Raw genomic sequence first — 15,821 nt, forward strand, 5'->3', positions numbered from 1 at the left:
TTACTCCGAACTGCAGTCTCTGGGGAGACTTGGGGGACCCAAACTCCTACGGGGAGAAGCTGGACTGTCTGCCATCGGGTCGGAAAGTGAGGGTGGCTTGCTTGCAGGGCTGAGCGCAGGAATAATTGTTTACTTTGCTGGGGCACAGGACGCAGGGACGCAGTCGGAGACGCAGAGCCAGCTTACTGGCAGCCATCGCTGTTTGCCATGCACTACCCTAGTGATGCCCTGAGACCCCACCCCCCACAACCTACAAACCCACGCAAGCTCCAAACACCGGCTTTAGCATATGAATGGCCTGCCCTATCGCAGCTTAACCTAGCAAAATTGCAGCCCAGGTCAAACAGCTCCAAAACCTCCAAACCCAAGCAAAGAGGAGAGAACTGTAGTTCTCGATGTAGCTCCTGCTGGGTGGCCTAAGACAGTAGCTGACCTGAACCCCATTGGAGATCCAGAAGCTAGTGTACCTAGTGGTCAGTGTGAGACACCAGAATTCAACTCCTCACATTTATAAGTGACACTTTCAAGAGGCAGACTCAGTGAGCACCAAAGCCCCACTGAAACAAGTCCTGCACCATAAGCGTGTCTCCAGCGTAGCAGTTCTTCCATTATAGACACAGTGGATCCTCACAGCCAATTGGCATTTAGGTCAATTCCTCCTAGTGTACCAAGAGCAATCAAGGCTTAACTACACCAAGACTTTGCACCCAGCCCACAAAGGGGTGTACCAAGAGCGTCTACCTCAGGTGATTGGGGAGGCTGAGCTACTGGCCCCTATAGGTCACCAACCACACAAAGCCACTCCATCAACACAGGGAAGCAGCAAAATGCAGAGACAAAGAAACATGTCACGGATGAAAGAAATGGAGGAAAGCAAACTACTGGATGACATAGAGTTCAGAACCACATTTATAAGGTTACTCAAGAATCTTCTAAAAACCTCTGAGGAACTTAGTGAGACCTTTAAGGATCTTAACAAGAATGCCAAAAAAATGGAAAAGGACCAGTCAGGAATTAAGCATACACTGTCTGAAATAAAGAATATACAGCCGAAACCGGTTTGGCTCAGTGGATAGAGCGTCGGCCTGCAGACTGAAGGGTCCCGGGTTCGATTCCGGTCAAGGGCATGTACCTTGGTTGCGGGCACATCCCCGGTGGGGGGTGTGCAGGAGGCAGCTGATCGATGTCTCTCTCTCATCGATGTTTCTGACTCTCTGTCCCTCTCCCTTCCTCTCTGTAAAAAATCAATAAAATATATTAAAATATATATATATATACAGAAACAAAACTGTAGATCAACATACCCCAAGAATCAAAACAAAGATCTGAAATATGAGGAAACAAAAAACACCCAACCAGAAAAACAAAAAGAAAAAATAATCCAAAAATATGAAGATAGTGTAAGGAGCCTTTGGGACAACTTGAAGTGTACCAATATCCGAATTTTTGGGGTGCCAGAAAAAAAGAGAGCACAAAATATTGAAAACCAATTAAAATAAATAATGACAGAAAACTTTGCCTACCTGGTGAAAGAAATAGACTTACAAGTTCAGGAAGCGCACAGAACTCCAAACAAGAGGAATCCAAAGAGGACCACACCAAGACACATCATAATTAAAATGCCAAGGGCAAAAGACAAAGAGAGAATCTTGAAAGCAACAAGAGAAAAACGGTTAGTTACCTACAATGGAGTACCCATACGACTGTCAGCTGATTTCTCAACAGAAACTATGCAGGCCAGAAGGGAGTGGCAAGAAATATTCAAAGTGATGAACAGCAAGAACCTACAACCAAGATTACTCTACCCAGCAAAGCTATCATTCAGAGTTGAAGGTCAGATAAAGAGCTTCACAGACAAGAAAAAGCTAAAGGAGTTCATCACCACCATACCAGGATTACATGAAATGCTGAAGGGTGTTCTTTAAGAAGAGGAAGAAGAAGAAAAAGGTAAAGATAAAAATTATGAACAACAAAATGACATCAAATACATACCTACCAACAAGTGAATCTAAAAATCAATTGAATAAAAAAATCTGAAGAACAGAATGGATTAGTGAATATAATAGAATCAGGGACATAGAAAGGGAGTGGACTGACAATTTTCAGGGGGAAGGGGTTATGAGGGGTGCAGGAAGAGATTGGACAAAAATCTTAACACCTATGGATGAAGACAGTGGCAGGGTGTAAGGGCATGTGGTGGGGTGGGGAATCAGGTGAAAGGGAGCTATGGGGGAAAAAAGAGGAACACCTATAATAATCTGAACAATAAAGATTTATTTAAAAAAAAACTCAGCTAAGAAACATCAATCCTAAATGACTCACTAGACCAGATTGAATTAATTGACATCTTCAGAACATTTCACCCCAGAGCCACAGAATATACATTCTTCTCAAGTGCACATGGGTCATTTTTAAAGATAGACCATATATTGGGTCATAGGCAAAGTCTCTTCAAATACAAGAAGATAGAATTCATATCAAGCATCTTCTCAGGTCACAATGGCATAAAACTGGGAATCAACTACAATAAAAACAATGCAAAAAAATCAAACATCTGGAGACTATATAGCATGCTATTAAACAATGACTGGTTTACCAGAGAGATCAAAGAAGAAATAAACATCATGGCAACAAACGACAATGAAAACACAACAATCCAAAATCTATGGGACACAGTGAAAGAAGTCTTGAGAGGGAAGTTCATAGCTTTACAAGCCTACTGCAAAAAACAAGAAACAGTGGTAATAAATTACCTAACCCTAAAACTCAAAGAGTTAGAAAGAGAGCAACATGAAAAGCCCAGCTTAAGCAGAAGGAATGAAATAATAAAGATTAGAGCAGAGATAAATGAAATAGAGACCCAAAAAAAAGCAATACATAAGATCAACAAAACCAGGAGCTATTTCTTTGAAAGGATAAACAAGATTGATGAACTTCTAGCCAGACTCACCAAAAAGCAAAGAGAGAGGACACAAACAAAATCAGAAATGAAAGAGGAGAAATTACAACAGACCCCCACAGAAATACAAAGGATTGTTTAAAAATACTATGAACAACTCTATTCCAACAAAATGGACAACCTGGAGGAAATGGACATATTCCTAGAAAAATACAACCTTCCAAAACTCAATCAGGAAGAATCTAAATATCTCAATAGGCCAATAACTATGGAAGAAATTGAAGCAGTCATCAAAAAGCTTCCAGGATACAAAAGCCCGGGGCCAGATGGCATCACAGGGGAGCTTTACCAAACATTCAAGGAAGAACTAAAACCTATCCTCCTCAGAGTATTCCAAAAAATTCAAGAGGAAGGAACACTTCCAAGCTCCTTTTATGAAGATGGCATCACCCTAATACCAAAACCAGATAAAGACAACACAATGAAAGAGAATTACAGACCAATATCCCTCGTGAACATAGATGCCAAAATCCTCAACAAAATTCTAGCAAATCGGATTCAGCAGTACATCAGAAAGATCATACATCATTACCAAGTAGGATTTATCCCAGCAATGCAAGGATAATACAATATCCGCAAATCAATAAACGTGATACATCACATAAACAAATTGAGAGATAAAAATCACATAGTCATTTCAATTGATGCAGAAAAAGCATTTGAAAAAGTCCAACACCCTTTCTTGATAAAAACTCTCAACAAGGTGGGAATAGAAGGATCATACCTCAACATAATAAAACCCATATATGACAAACCCACAGCAACATCATACTCAATGGGCAAAAACTAAAACCAGGAGGAGAGCCTAAGGGAACTTTGGGAAACACAAAACGAAACATTTCCCCTAAGAACAGGAACAAGACAGGGATGCTCACTCTCACCACTCCTGTTCGACATAGTACTGGAAGTATTAGCCATTGTGATTAGACAAGAAGAAGAAATAAAAGGCATCCAAAATGGAAAAGAAGAAGTAAAACTGTCCTTATTTGCAGATGACATGATATTGTACATAAAAAACCCGAAAGACTCCAACAAAAAAATTTTTAGACTTAATAAATGAATTCGGCAATGTAGCAGGATACAAAATTAACGCCATGATATCTATGGCATTTCTTTACACCAATAGTGAACTTACAGAAAGAGAGACTTAAAAAGCAATCCCATTTACCATCGCACCTGAAAAATTAAGATACCTAGGAACAAACTTAACTAAGGAGGTAAAAGGCCTATACGCAGAAAACTACAAGACATTGAAAAAAGAGAGGAAGACATAAACAGATGGACGAACATACCATGTTCATGGATTGATAGAATCAACATCATTAAAATGTCCATACTACCCAAAGCAATCTATAGATTCAATGCACTCCCCATTAAAATACCAATAGCATATTTCACAGACCTAGAAAGAACTCTCCAAAAATTCATCTGGAATAAAAAAAAAAAAAAAAAGACCCTGAATAGCTGCAGCAATCCTGAGAAAGAAGAACAAAGTAGGTGGGATCTCAATAACAGATTTCAAGCTGTATTACAAAGCCACTGTTCTCAAAACAGCCTGGTACTTGCACAAGAACAGACATATAGACCAATGGAATAGAACAGAAAACCCATATATCAACCCAAACCACTATGCTCAATTAATATTTTACAAAGGAGGCATGAACATACAATGGAGTCCAGACAGTCTTTTCAACAAATGGTGTTGGGAAAATTGGACAGATACATGCAAAAAAATGAAACTAGACCACCAACTTACACCATACACAAAAATAACTCAAAATGGATAAAGGACATAATCATAAGAAAGAAAACCATAAAAATACTAGAGGAATCCACAGGCAGCGAAATCTCAGACATATGCCAAAGGGACTTCTTCACTGATACTGCTCTTAGGGCAATGGAAACTAAAGAGAAAATAAACAAATGGGACTACATCAAAATAAAAAGCTTTTGTACAGCAAAAGAAACCATCAACAAAACAATAAGAAAGCCCACTGTATGGGAGAACATATTTGCCAATATTACGATAAAGGTTTAATCTCCAACATTTACTGGGAACTCATACAATATAACAAAAGGAAGATAAATGATCCAATAAAAAAAATGGGCAACGGACCTAAATAGATACTTTTCGAAAGAAGACAGAAGGAAGGCCAAGAGATATATTAAAACATGCTCAAAGTCACTAATTATCCGAGAGATGCAAATCAAAACGACAATGCGGTACCATCTCACACCTGTCAGAATGGCTATCATCAACAAATCAACAAAGGACAAGTGTTAGCAAGGATGCGGAGAAAAAGGAACCCTCGTGCACTGCTGGTGGGAATGCAGACTGGTGCAGCCACTGTGGAGAACAGTATGTAGTTTCTTAAAAAACTAAAAATGGAACTCCCATTTGACCCAGTGATCCCACTTCTAGGAATATACCCCAAGAAACTAGAAACACCAATCAGAAAGGATATATGCACCCCTATGTTCATAGCAGCACAATTTACAATAGCTAAGATTTGGATACAGCCTAAATGCTCATCATTAGATGAGTGGATTAGAAAACCATGGTACATCTACACAATGGAATACTATGCTGCTATAAAAAAGAAGGAGTTCTTACCATTTGCAGCAGCATGGATGGAACTGGAGAGCATTATGCTAAGTGAAATAAACCAGGCAATGAAAGGAAAATACCACATGATCTCACTCATTTATGGAAAATAAATAACATTATAACCTGATGAATAAAAAGAGAGATACAGAGGCAGTGAAGCATCGAACAGACTGTCAAATTACAGCGGGCAGGTGGGGAGTGTTGGGGAGGGGGAGGAAGAGATCAACTGAAGGATTTGTATGCATGCATGTAAGCACAACTAATGGACACAAGACACTAGGGGGTGGAGTGAGGGCATGTGCCAGGGGGTAGGGGATGCTGGGGGAAGGTCAATGGGGCAAAAAAGGAGATATATGTACTACTATTTGTAATACTTTAAACAATAAATTAAATTTTTTTTAAAAAAGCAACTACGGTAATAAATAGTTTCTTGAGATTTGAAACAAAGTGAAAATAAAATACAGTTGAAAATAAAATAGGTGGGAAGATGATCTATAGACAGTAAATTTAGACGTGAAAGTTAAAATTTTAACGGCATGCTGAAAGAACAGGCATAGAAGGTATAACTTCCAAAGCAACAAGAAAATAAGGAGAATTATGATAATTTGATAGGGACAGTAGAAGGCAGAAATAGGGGGGAAGCAGAGAAAAAACTATATTTAAAATACAAAATAACATGACCAAAATAATTCCAAATACATTAACAATTTAACTAAATGTAAACATGTTAAGCTTTCAAAGATGAGCTTTAAAAATGTACTAGTTATATGCTGCATGTAAAAGACACACTTAAGCAAACTTATATAAAAAATTTTAATATAAATGAATGACCAAGCATATACCATACATATACTAAACAAAGGAAAGGTAATGTAACAATAGTAATATGAGATAAGCAATTTATATTTATATGCCCTAGCCAGTTTGGTTCAGTGGATAGAGCATTGGCCTGTGGACTGAAGTGTCTCAGTGTGGATAATTGCCTTTATATTTCATTTCTCTTTTTCTACATTTCTTTCTTGACTTTTAACAATATAGAAAACATACTGATAATTTTTAGTTATTTCAGACAAATCTCAAAGAAACTTACAATTAAGTGGTCATAATTATTTTAAAAAAGAACATCCCCATTCACGGCTAGAGACCAAACCTTATTAAGTTAGTGTGCCAGCCCTAGCGCGTTTGGATCAGTGGGTAGAGCGTCAGCCTGCAGACCAAAGGGTCCCAGGTTCGATTCCTGTCAAGGGCAGGTACCTTGGTTGCAGGCTCCTCCATGGCCCCGGCCCTAGTCAGAGCGCCTGCAGGAGACAATCAATCAATGTGTTTCTCTCATATCGATGTTTCTCTCTGTCTTTCCCTCTCTCTTCCATTCTCCCTAAAAATCAATGAAAAAACATCCTCGGGTGAGGATTAACAAGAACAACAAAAAGTTAGTGTGCCAAGCCTCCAAAGGCATTTCTGTTACAAGATAGTTTCTCAGGAAGTGGCTAATGAAGTTTATAATGGTTCTTTCTAAACTACAAAGCTCTTTTACATTAATTATTTTTTTATTTTTTTAAATTGATTATAATTGGCATATAACATTATATTAGTTTCAAGTGTGCAACATGATTTGATATTTGTATATATTGTGAAGTGTGTACCACAATAAGTCTAGTTAACATCTGTCTCCATACATATTTACATTTTTTCTTGTGATAAGAAATTTTAAGATCTACCCTCCTAGTAACTTTCAAATATGCAACAGAGTATTATTAACTATAGTCACCCTGTGTACATTTTGTCCCCATGACTTATTTTATGACTGGAAATTTATACCTTTTGACCCCTTTCACCCATTTCACTCCTCACCTCTGGCATTCACTAATCTGTTCTCTATGAACTCAGTTATTTTTCTTGTGTTTTTTTTTTTTTTAATTTCACATATAAGTGAGATCATAATAGTGTTTTTCTTTCTGTGCCTGATTTATTTCACTTAGCATAATGCCTTCAAGGTCCATTCATGTTTTTGGAAATGCAAGATTTTGTTATATTTATGGTTGAATAATACTTCATATATATATGCATTCACATTTCATTATCCATTCATCCATCAATGGACTCTTAGGTTGTTTCTATATCTTGGCTATCTATCTATATAAAAGGCTAATATGCGAAGTGTCCCCTCGGGAGTTCAACCAGGAGACTGGGAGTTTGATTGCTCACTATTATGTGCACTGACCACCAGGGGGGCAGTGCAGCATAAAGGAAGGCCCCAGCCGGCAGCCGGCAGCCAGCAGCCAGGGAAGGAAGGCTATGGCCAGAAGCCAGAAGGCCCCAATCGACCCTGATGGCTGGCCAGGCCTAGGGACCCTACCCGTGCACAAATTTCTGCACCAGGCCTCTAGTTGTAAATAATTCTACAATAGACATGGGGCTGCATCTATCTTTTCAAGTTAGTGTTTTTGTTTTCTTTAGATTAATACCCAGAAGTGGATTTGCTGAATCATACAGTAGTTCTGTTTTTACTTTTTTACTTTTTTGAGGACCCTCCATACTGTTTTCTATAATGGCTGCACCAATTTACATTCCCACCAACAGTGCACAAGGATTCCCTTTTCTCTACATCCTCACCAACACTTGTAATTTCTTGTATTTTTAATAATAGCCATTCTAAATGTGAGGTGATATCTCATAATGTTTTTGATGTGCAATTCTCTGATGATTAGTGATGTTGAGACCCTTTCCATGTACCTGTTGGCCATATGTATGTCTTCTTTGGAAAAATGTCTATTCAGATCCTCTGCCCATTTTTAAATCAGATTGTTTTGGGGGGAGGGTTTGCTATTAAGTTGAATAAGTTATTTAGATATTTTGGATGTTAACCACTCATACAATTTGCAATTATTTTCTCTTATTCAGTAGCTTGATTTTTCATCTTGTTGATGGTTTCCTTTTCTGTGCAGAAGCTTTTTAATTTGATATAGTCCTATTTGTTTACTATATTACAATTTTAATGAATGAATTAGTTTTATGTGTGTTAACATGGTTACTGATGTATTCCCAGCTATGTTTCATAATAGTTTTGGAAATTACTATCCAAAAGAGACTCATTTGTGAATATATAATTAGTCTGTGAGTGTGGACTTATAGTGCTGGGTTTTTTTAAGGCTACAAAGTTGAACATTTTATCATTTATATCTGATAACTTAGATAAATAGATAAAACATACATTGAATGTTAACAATAAACAGTAACAGAGCTACTGAAATACAAGATGTTGCAGGTAACCTCTGACTTACACAACTCTTTAAAAAGTCTGTTATATACTTGCTACTAATTATAGAACTTATCACTGACTGGATTATCCTATTCTTTTCTAGTCTTATAGATCTTATTCCAGGGTGGGAGTCAGTGGAACCAAGAGAGATAGAGGAAATGAAAATAGTTCCTCTCCCTCTCCCATGCCTCCATAAACCCCTGCCTATAACTTTTATCTTATGACATGCTCAGAGTAGGTTTTGTAAAGAAAAAAAATCACCATTCCTACATGCAAGCATTTATACTGTGTCCTTTTTTACCTCATAACCTAAATGTGGTCTTCCCCTGAATATTTTCCTCATTTAACTATAAATCTGTTCTCAACAGAAAGAAGGGTAAAATGAATCATTAAAATAATAGTGATCATTATAATTACATTATATAATCATATATATTTACACAAAAGTATAATTTTTCTAGATAATTAACCTGTATCATAATCATGCTTTAGGCTTAAAAACATAATGTGGCCCGGCCTATGTTGCTCAGTGGTTGAGTGTCAATCCATGAACCAAGAGGTCACCTGTTTGATTCCCAGTCAGGCAGGCTCGATCCCCAGTAGAAGACATGCAGGAGGCAACTGATAGATGTTTCTCTCTCATCAATGTTTCTATCTACCTATCTATTCCTCTCTCTAAAATCAATAAAAACATTTTTAAAAAAGATAATGTGTTTCTTATGGCAATTTTAACAATATTCAAGCTAAAAATAAAATAATTCTAGTTCATAATATTCTTATTTTTAGAAAAACCTGAACTCTAGATATATTTGGCCTGCTTCCTAATTATTACCTTTAAAATATTGCTGTTGGTAACCAGTGTCTACATATACCTCTTTTATTAAATTTATACACATTTGTATTGATTATGAACATATAATTGGAATAGGTAATTACAGTCCCAAGTTACTAAATTAAAAAATAAAAAAGCATGATTTTTCAGAGGAATTTTTACTATATTTATGCCTTGCCAGTCCTTAATATTAACACTGAAAAAAAAGAAAATAGGCATATAAAATATTCTGACTTATTCCTGCCAGGGTCAACCATAGGATTTTTTATAAGGTAAATGTAATTACTTAATTTTTAAAAATTAGACTAGCCTATAACTTGTTCTTTGCATGCTATATTTTTTAACAAGTCAATCATGAACACACAATATAACTTGGATCATTGTCATAGCTACTTATTGCTGCTCTAATTATGTACTTTTATTAGTTTAGAAAGGGGAGATTTATTTCTAGAAAGTAAAAATATTAAATCATTGCCCAATTCTCAGTTTAGTCTAATACTATTAGCTTTGAGTTTTTCTACTGGCATTGATTAATTCCTTTCCTTTTCATGTGTGATTAAATATTTTATTATTTTTGTTGTCAAGCATTTTATGAGATGTTAAATGAATTCATCAGTTGAATTTTGAGTTTAAGGAGTCTTGTAATATTGCAGTATTTTAAATTCCTGGTAAGAAGTGTGTGTTCATCTTCTTCATCTTTTCTTATAATTTAATCTGGTATTTTACCTTGTAATAAAATTTTAGTAAGTCTCTTGTGAGGTTTAAGAAACCAAAAAGTAGCTGATTTGGCTCAGTGGATAGAGCATCGGTCTGCCGAGTGAAGGGTCCTGGGTTCGATTCTGGTCAAGGGCACATGCCCTGGTTGCAGGCTGGATCCCCAGTCAGGGGCGTGCAGGAGGCAGCTGATCAATGATTCGCTCTCATCATTGATGTTTCTATCTCTCCCTCTCCCTTCCTCTCTGAAATGAAGAAAAATATATATTTTTTTATTTTTGTTTTTATTTTTTTAATTAATTTCTTTATTGATTAAGGTATCACATATTTGTCCTCATCCCCCCATTTCCATACAAACCCCTCCCCACGCATGCCCCCACCCCGCTGTTGTCCGTGACCACTGGTTAGGATTATATGCATGCATACAAGTCCTTTGGTTGATCTCTCCCCCCTTACTCCCACCCTCCCCTACCTTCCCTCTGAGGTTTGACAATCTCATCAATGCTTCCCTGTTTCCGGGTCTGTTTTTGTTCATCAGTTTATGTTGTTCATTATGTAGATGAGTGAAATCATGTGATACTAGAAATGCACTTATAAGAACCGAAAATGAGACAAGCAATAATGGTTATGCTGAGAGGCAAATGAATCAGTCTGTAGTGAGTTTCTTTCTGGGCCAACAGTTCTTTTGAGTCCCAATTTCAATGTCAAACAGTTCCTTATGTGTACAAGTCAGCAATGATATTTCAGTTCTGGATGGTGGACAAATGGTGGTAATGCAGGTCTGACACTCTCTGGTTTGGTCCTGGGCAACCTGCCAGGATGCACAGCTGCTGACTGCTGGTATGGCGAGGCGTTGTCAGCATCTTCCATCTCTGGACTGTTTCTCTTCTGTCTTCATGGCTGGAGTAGTCCTGTCAATTCCCCTCTGTAGCAGGAATCCACATGGTCTTGGAGGTGTTTTCTGAAAATATACAAACATATTTTCAGCCAAAAGTTAATAAAGTAATCTTTTCTATAAATTTGACTTAGGATCCTTTTTCATTTTTTGCCCAAACAATTTTCCTTTGGCTTGTTTAGACACCATGTGTGTTTTTCATGGGTGTCTTGCTGTTAGCATTATAAATGAAAGTTAATTTTCTAAAGTAAAAATTTTCTAGATGTAATGTACTTAGAGGATATTTTTCCTTACATGATATTCTTCTACTATCCCCCCTTTTTTGATTTAAATATTAGGAGGCTTTTGGAAATTTTATAATGTAGTCTTGATAGCTTCTAAATTTTAATTTGTTGCACTAAAATATGACTGCTTTAGGTTCATTACATGTTACGCAATTATACCATGAGATGAACTACCAATAAAAATTTTAGATAACACTTTAGGAACAGCTTTTTGTCCAGTACCATTAATTTTTCTGGAATATTTGCTTATTTCACTTAGCCAATTTAAAGTAGTCTGAGAACTTGACTACTATTTTACTGTCAAATTTAATACTCTAACAACAATCTTATTTTACCCTGTAAATATTAGTGGAAAGGATTATTTGCCCTCTTGAGTAGGCCCTGAGCATTCCTGGTGCTAGGTTGGATTTAGATATCAAAAACCCACTTCCCCATACCATGGGTACAAGACAACTCAAAGAAGTCTTGTTGCAGTGAGAGGGCAGCTGCTGTCCGCCGTCTCTGTCTGTTACCTGGGACCTGATTCATGCTGGGCATGGGAAGCAAAGCAGCCATGGGGGCAGGAGACCTCCCTCAGAAGGTGTGAGGGTTCAGGCCCCTGCAAAGTTGGGGGGGGGTGAGGGTCTGTGCCCCACCTCTGTTGACCCCCAAGTTCTCTCCTGATGGCCCCTCTGCAACTGTGCCTGTCTTAGGTTGTTCCTTCCGTGAGGAATCTTACCCGTCTCTGGCTAACCAGCCATCCTCCGGGGCCAAGCAGGGTGATGTGAGGTTCAGTTCTGTCTCCTTGGTAGCCTATGCCCCCGTGGCCTCCACGCCCAGCACCTGCCTTGGGATCCCCTCGCCTGCTGGCAGGGCCCCGGCCCTAGTCACATATCTTGGGGAACCCAGGTTTCTTCTCCAGGGAGGGCCCAGCTCACCCCACTGGGCGAGAGACAGATCCATGGTACCAGCCACCACGAGGCTTCAACCTCAGCATGAACAGAAAGCACAGGCAACAGCTGTGGGCAATTGGATTGTGAGAAGAGGGTCCCTCTTGGCCAAAAGGGCAAGAGGGGCCAATATAGAATGCTCAGGTGCCTTCCCAGGGGGCCCTCTACACAGTGGAAGGGATTAAATCCTTTCATCTCCTTTTTAAATTGCTGCCAGACATTCAAAGAATTAGTTTGTAAGTTTGTTTGGCATAATTGTACATTATGCTGTTGTAATTCTAAAATATCAAGAGATGTGTTACCTTTGTCTCCAAGCACCAAAAAGATGAATTTTTATTGATTCCCAAGGGTGCGAGGTACTATTATAGGTAATGGGGGTAATACAAATCTGGGAAAAATTATAATGACATTGTAGAATAATATCATGTAAGGATATTCTTTGCTCTAGGCCATGGGAATTCCATTTCAAAGTGGCTGTCAATTTCTTTTTTGTATAGACAAGGTCTTAGTTACATTTTTCTGCACCTCTCCCAGGAGCAAGTAGTGATAGTCCCTTCCTTTGGTGTCCACGCAAGCCAGAAACCTCTCTTTAATTTTACACACAAAGGAGCAGTGGTTTGATTTTGTGTCATACCAAAGGGAAGCTGGATGGCAACCCCTGTGTAATTATACTTCCTTGCCCCACCCATGGTCCTCCTGTATGACCAAGGTGTTTGGTATTATTGGTGACTACATTAGGTGGGGGGTTAGCCCACGTAAGGGCTCTTACCCATGAAGGGTCAGGAACCTAAGTCCAAAATACTTCCCCATTTGCCCCAGGTAATATTACCGTACAGCTGATGACTGCTAGCATGGCAAGAAAGACGTTCTCAGGCGTTCTTGGGGTTCTGGTTACCTCACAATTCCTTTTCTATTTTTTTATTTTATTTTTTATTATTTTCATTATTATTTTTTTACATATGTGTCCTTATTCCCCCATTACCCCCCACCCCCTACTCATGCCCCACCCCCCTGTTGTCTGTGTCCATTGATTAGGCTCATATGCATGCACACAAGTCCCTTGGTTGATCTCTCCCCCTTACTCCCACAGACCCCCTCCTTCCCTGAGTTTTGAAGTTCTGATCAACGTTTCTCTGTCTCTGGATCTATTTTTGTTCATCAGTTTATGTTGTTCATTATATTCCACAAATGACTGAGATCATGTGATATTTATCTTTTTCTGCCTGGCTTATATCACTTAGCATAATGCTCTCCATCCCCATCCATGTTGTTGCAAATGCTAAGAACTCCTTCTTTTTTACCGCAGCATAGTATTCCATTGTGTAGGTGTACCACAGTTTTTTAATCCACTCATCTGCTGATGGGCATTTAGGCTGTATCCAAATCTTAGCTATGGTGAATTGTGCTGCTATGAACATAGGGGTGCATATATCCTTTCTGATTGGTGTTTCTAGTTTCTTGGGGTATATTCCTAGAAGTGGGATCACTGGGTCAAATGGGAGTTCCATTTTTAGTTTTTTGAGGAAACTACATACTGTTCTCCACAGTGGCTGCACCAGTCTGCATTCCCACCAGCAGTACAAAAGAGTTCTTTTTTCTCCGCATCCTCGCCAACACTTGTCGTTTGTTGATTTGTTGATGATAGCCATTCTGACAGGTGTAAGATGGTACTGCATTGTTGTTTTGATTTGCATCTCTCTGATGATTAGTGACTTTGAGCAGGTTTCATATGTCTCTTGGCCTTCCTTCTGTCTTCTTTCGAAAAGTGTCTATTTAGATCAGTTGCCCATTTTTTGATTGGGTTGTTTATCTTCTTTTTGTTAAGTTGTATGAGTTCTCTGTAAATGTTGGAGATTAAGCCCTTATCGTTGATATCATTGGCAAATATGTTCTCCTATGCAGTGGGCTTTCTTGTTGTTTTATTGATGGTTTCCTTTGCTGTGCAAAAGCTTTTTATTTAGATATCAAGCTGTATTACAAAGCCACTGTTCTCAAAACAGCCTGGTACTGGCACAAGAACAGACATATAGATCAATGGAATAGAATAGAGAACCCAGAAATCGACCCAAACCACTATGCCCAATTACTATTTGACAAAGGAGGCATGAACATACAATGGAGTCAAGACAGTCTCTTCAACAAATGGTGTTGGGAAAATTGGTCAGATACATGCAAAAAAATGAAACTAGATCACCAACTTTCACCATACACAAAAATAAACTCAAAATGGATAAAGGACTTAAACATAAGACGGGAAACCATAAAAATACTAGAGGAATCCACAGACAGCAAAATCTCAGACATATGCCGAAGGAACTTCTTCACTGATACTGCTCCTAGGGCAATGGAAACTAAAGAGAAAATAAACAAATGGGACTACATCAAAAATATATTTTTTAAAAAGTACCCCAAAAGTAGTCTAAGAATATAGGTATAAAGTTAGGAAAGCAGAAGTAGTATATTAATCAAAATGAAACCATACTGTTGATGCTTCTTTCTGTCTCATCAAGGTTGTTGTGTTTTTTGTTGTTTTTTTTTTGTTTGTTTTTAATGCTAGGGTAATAATGAACAGCAAGGCATAAGCAGCATGCATGGAAGCAATTCAGCAGCCATGGTAAACTTTGAAACAGAGTTGCTGTCAGCTTTCCTCAGCTAGCAGAACTGACAACATGAGGGTCTTGTTCCAAAATCTTTTTTTTTCTGATTCTACCATATATCTTCAGTTTCCAGGGTATAGTATTCAATTAAAATTGTATTTCACAAAATTTCTTAGCACAGTGTCTAGTACATAATAGGTGCTTAGTAATTATTTGCTGAATGAATGAATGTCATAATGTGTGGGGGAGATATTACATTCTGCCTTAGAAACTGTGTTAGACAAACAGTACATAAATCATAAATTAACTTGATGTTAGAGAACAATCTAGAATTGAAGCAGTCTTTCATCTCCATTTAGTTCCCTCTTTGTTTTCCATATGTCATTTATATCTGAAAGAGGTATCATATAAATAAATGGTCCTTTGGAAGGTGAGTTATATGCAAGGAAAAGACTGTCTTGTATTTGCTCATGCTACTTTTAGCAAAGATGAACAAAATATTGTTTTAATCTTAAATTCCACCAATAGTGAGTGGTGGTCCCATCTCTAAAGGTTATTATTTTCATGAATTTGTTTTACCTTGAACTTGTCATTGAATATAAAAGGAATATATGTTTATTTAAAAACATTTAGAAAATACAGAAAAAATATAAAGAAGATAATTAACAAATCTCCATAAAGCCATTAGCAGAGAAAACAATATTACTTTTTAATACTTTAGAGTAAAAGTTTATTTTGAAAGTA

The 15,821-nt window shown here is 37.8% G+C and overlaps 1 protein-coding gene across 1 annotated transcript in view; it reads left to right on the forward strand.

The window, feature by feature from the left end:
- The window catches only part of RADX (RPA1 related single stranded DNA binding protein, X-linked), a 78,632-nt gene that overhangs the window by 50,105 nt on the left and 12,706 nt on the right, over nucleotides 1-15,821 (forward strand). The gene's annotated exons all lie outside the window — the stretch shown is intronic.

The sequence above is a fragment of the Plecotus auritus genome, assembly GCF_963455305.1.
Source record: "Plecotus auritus genome assembly, chromosome: X".
Lineage (NCBI taxonomy): Eukaryota > Metazoa > Chordata > Mammalia > Chiroptera > Vespertilionidae > Plecotus > Plecotus auritus.